General features: G+C 36.0%; 1 protein-coding gene across 2 annotated transcripts in view; it reads right to left on the reverse strand.

Annotated features, from left to right (window-relative positions):
* LOC106869622 (sodium-dependent glucose transporter 1A) overlaps positions 1-1,973 on the reverse strand; it is a 57,322-nt gene extending 55,349 nt beyond the window's left edge. The window contains exons 1-2 of one of the 2 annotated variants that reach the window (XM_052966183.1): positions 1,476-1,973; positions 843-922 (exon numbers count right to left, since the gene is read on the reverse strand). The gene's annotated coding sequence lies outside the window, so the exon portion shown is untranslated. The remainder of the gene's footprint in view (positions 1-842; positions 923-1,475) is intronic. The other variant, XM_014915429.2, reaches the window with a different exon arrangement.
* Between the last annotated feature and the right edge of the window lie 2,505 nt (positions 1,974-4,478).

A 4,478-nucleotide genomic window follows, 5' to 3' on the forward strand; every position in this document is an offset into this window, starting at 1 on the left:
ATATATATATATATATAGAAGTGTTTCATAGTGAGTGGAGCCTCACCATGGATTTTATATATATGTGCGTGTGTGTGTATATATAGTGCGCATGTATGTATGTGTGTGTGTGTGTGTGTGTGTATATGTATATACATTTTCTCCAGTTTCTAGAGAGGCCCTTGCTAGAGAGGCCATAGGCCTAGAGTCTGAAGAAACACCGTAAAGCTAAGCACTTTATGGACGTGAAACCCAGGGTAACCTCATAGACCAGCCATACCCAACTTTATCTATCTATCTGTATGTATGTATGTATACACACAAATATACATACCTTCATATATTCAATGTCACGTATATACATAATTACATGTACATACCTATATATGCATATATGAATACACACACACATATATATATATTGTGTTGTGAGGTTTCAACAAGTAGTACAGCCCTTTATCAGTATGTATATGATAGCAATGTTCCACCAGACTTGAGGTTTTTTTATTATAATTATATAAACATATATACACAGACACACATAAGTACATACACATACGGACAGACACCCACACAGACATGTGTAAGTATACATACACACACATATTCATATATATATATATATATATATAATGTATGTATACAAATAATGGCATAGTTGTGTTGATTAGCAAAAGAAGAGAAAAATACTTTGAATATATTCACATGTACATATTAAGATATATTGTTTGATAATGCCAGTTATCAGCGTTTATATACTTGTACATATATACACACATGCATGTATACATACATACACACACACAGACACATGCTCATACATACATACATAGTAATCAGGTGTTAAATTTCATTACACTTACCTGATTGAATCAAAACAAATTACAATAATACCAGTTTTATTTTCTTATTTCCTTTCGATACTCTTCAACATATAAAAGACCTTTGCGGTTGTTAAATCCAAAATGACAGGAGATCCAATCAAGAAGTGGGCGGGTGGGGGGAACGGACAGCGGGGGAAGAAAAGAAAAAGAAAAATGAAAGTGTAAATTAAAAAAGGTGTAGAAATTAGTTTTGTGTTAATGTTTGAATTACATTAGTTATTTAAAATGTCAAGTAAGTATAGTGCGTTTTTTTTTCTTTTTAATTAATGAAGTTTTGATGTTTACAAAATTGTATATGGTTAAAAAGAATGCCAGCACTGAACGAAGATTTGACGAAGCTGTATGCGTCTGTATGTGTGTGTGTGTGTCTGTGTGTGTGTTGGCGCGTGTGTATTTGCTTGTTTGCACTCGTGGATGATCGTGCACGAATGTGGTGTGTGTGTGTGTGTGCGTGCGTGTACAGTATGTATGTGTTTGAGTGCGTGTTTATGTACGCATGTTGATATGTATATGCGTGCGCGAATGTTTGTGTGTGTGTATGTCTGTCTGCGTGGATGCATGTGTTCGCCTATTAATATATTAATGTGTGTGTGTGTGTGTGTGTGTACTTACGTTTATCTTATGACTGCGAGTTTTGACTTGTTGGTGTTATCCGTAAACGGAGTAAAATTGAAACAAGCTAGTGATTTCTGTACTTTTAAAACACCACCAGTTCTACAACTGTCTGCTTGAAATTTTCTTCTCTCTCTCTCTCTCTCTCCCTCACTGTCTTTCAATGCCTTCCATTTACTTCGCGATCTCTTTCTTCCACCTGTTTGATTACTTTAATATTTCCGTTGCTAAGCATTGATGAATGCCAAGAGATGATCAGTTGAGAAGAAGAAGAGAGTCAGAGGTGTAGAGAGAGAAATTCGAACGAAAGAGAACCAGGCTGGAGAAAGAATTCAGTAGTTGCGAAGAGTAAGAGAAAGATAAAGTTGTGTGTTCGAAGAGATGTATTTAAATGAGTAAACGAATTAAATACATATTAAATAAATGGCTGTAAACAAGGATGTTGATGAAAGTAACAAAGGAAAAGAGAAAGAGGTAAATGAAATATAAAGTACTGGAAGGGAGAGAAATAGGAAAGGGTGAAAGAAGATAGGGAGTATAAAAAAGTGGGAGTGGGTGTGAGAGCTAAAAGAAGAGCGTGAGTTGCAGAAAGAGGGGAGAGAACCAGATAGATAAGCAAAGAGAGGGTAAAAGAGAGAGAGCAAACAGACAGGCAAGCAGAGGGTAAGAGACAAATAGATAGACAAAGCGAAAGTGAGAGATAGATAGAAAGAGAAGAGGGTAAATGAGAGAGAGAGACAGAGTAATAAAAGTATGAATGGTTGGGAAGGGGAGTGGAAAAGCTTGTAAGTGACATTGCCAGAAATAGAGTAATAAACAAACCGATAAACAAAAGCATGATGGAAATAGGACAGAAGAGGAAGAAATACATATTACCACTACTACCACTACTACAGTTGTTATTAATATTTATTAGTATTAGTAGTAGAGAGAAACGGAGCGGAATTGGATTAAGGAGCGGAAGAAAAGAAAAGAAAAACGATGAATGTTTGTGGGAGTGATATCTGAATCAAATGAATCGATTTTCCCAACACTATTTATGTATTTAAAAATAATAATAGTAACCGCAGTGAGAGGTACGGCACTGCTGTGGGAGGGCTTGGTGTGGCGAAGAATAAGAAAGATCCCACACATATTCACACACAAAAGGTAAAAGAAAATCTAAAGAATACTACACCATTGCAAGGATCGGCAATAACCGTTATATACACGATGAATTAGTTGTGGGAGGGGAAATACGGAATCTAGAAGTGGGGAAAATTCGAAATCTATTAATAGGTAAATAAATTGATAAATTAAAGAGAAGTCCTCAATTTCCCTTCATTTACTTTTAATATGTCCTTGATTGATAAGCTTGAAAGTCATATTGTTTCCTTCTCAACTCAGAAAGTTAAAATAATTTCTCGCTTAAATAATATCCAACAAAATCTTGGAACCGAAGATGGAAGAACTGTTGTCATTTAGCATACTAGAAATGACAACCAGGTCTCCGTATGACCATGAACTAAAACAGGATGCATAATGTACTCCAAGGTGCGCTATGCACACACACACACCACCATGACTACCCAAAAAAAATGGGTGGAAAAGTCGTATGTAGAATGTCTTTTATGATGGATCTGGTCTTCTCAGTGAAGGCTAAATAATAACATAAACTAAGAATTTTAAGTGGGAGTGTTACGAAATGTACTGAACATGTTATGCTTGTCATTTTGTTTTTTAATTTTCCTAACGAAGGACATTAAAAAATTTCTTTGAATTCTGTCTACTAAACATCGGAACGAGACTCCAACCCGATTCAGTATTGCACTTTTATAGAACTGATCTCAAATACATTTTAATAAGGCCTGTCGCTGCTCTGATTCCCCTGTTCTGTCTGCCCTGGCAAACTCAAAGATTTATTTTTCCGGTTATTACCAGGTCTCCACCTGACTGAAGGTTAAAATACACATTCTGTTAAGAAATTATAAACGTATGGGTCACAGTGTGGTCGTCAGGACCTGTCCTGGCTATTCCTGTACCACCGTACATTCTGGTGGTGGTGGTCACAGCGCAGACAGACCAAGTGGACTCGGCCAGGATGAAATAGATGATGTTCTTCCGAACTTGTTATTGGTGACGTGCATCACCCCAGCACAGTTTGGGACGAGAGAAACTATTGATGCTACAACTATTTCTCTTTCTCTCTATCCCTCTCTCTTTCTCTCTTTACTTCTGTTTCTCTCTCTCTCTACTCTTTCTGTCTATATATATTTCTCTATCTATCTTTTCCTCTCCCCTCTCTCTCTATGTCTCTCTTTGTTTCTCTCTCTCTCTCTCTCTCTCCGTTTGTCTCTCACTCTCTCTAAGTGTTTGCGCTTTTTCATGCAGTGGAGTAGGCGACGTTCATAGATTGGTGTTTCCTACTGACTTTATTTCCTCATAACTTTTGAAAAAAAAAAACATTTCTCTCCAAGAAATTTTGCACACATACGTCTTCGAGGTCATAGCTAACAATTATGTTGATAAAATTTTGAAAAACAGAAATGATTCTTTTTGGGGGAATTTTCAGGATCGTTCTCCAGCCTCCCCCTGGGCCTATTTTGTTACCTTTTAATTGCGTAAATTTAGCATTTTACACCTTTTTGTTTGCAAATTACGTTCGAAGCATCAACATTACGTAATCTAGACTGAAAAACATATTTCTCCAAAATGTTACTTAGAAATTGCATCTTAAGGATGCAAAGTTAGGAATGAGATGAGAATGATCCGAAACTTCTTTAAAAAATTCTTTTTAAAAAGATAAAAAACATCTTTTTTGTTATCAACATAATCGTAGTCTACATCCCGAAAACGTATCTCTTCAAAATTTCTCTTTAAAAATTATACATTTTTTAGAAAAAAGCTATGAAGAAACAAAAGTTGGCAGGGTGCACCAAATTGTTGTTATACCTTTTTTTATGTTCGTCCAGGTTAAGTGGAAGAGACCAGTGTTCTTTAGAATGCTAGTTTGTTGTCGTAACA

Source organism: Octopus bimaculoides, chromosome 3 (genome assembly GCF_001194135.2).
Source record: "Octopus bimaculoides isolate UCB-OBI-ISO-001 chromosome 3, ASM119413v2, whole genome shotgun sequence".
In the NCBI taxonomy this organism is placed as follows: Eukaryota; Metazoa; Mollusca; class Cephalopoda; order Octopoda; family Octopodidae; genus Octopus; species Octopus bimaculoides.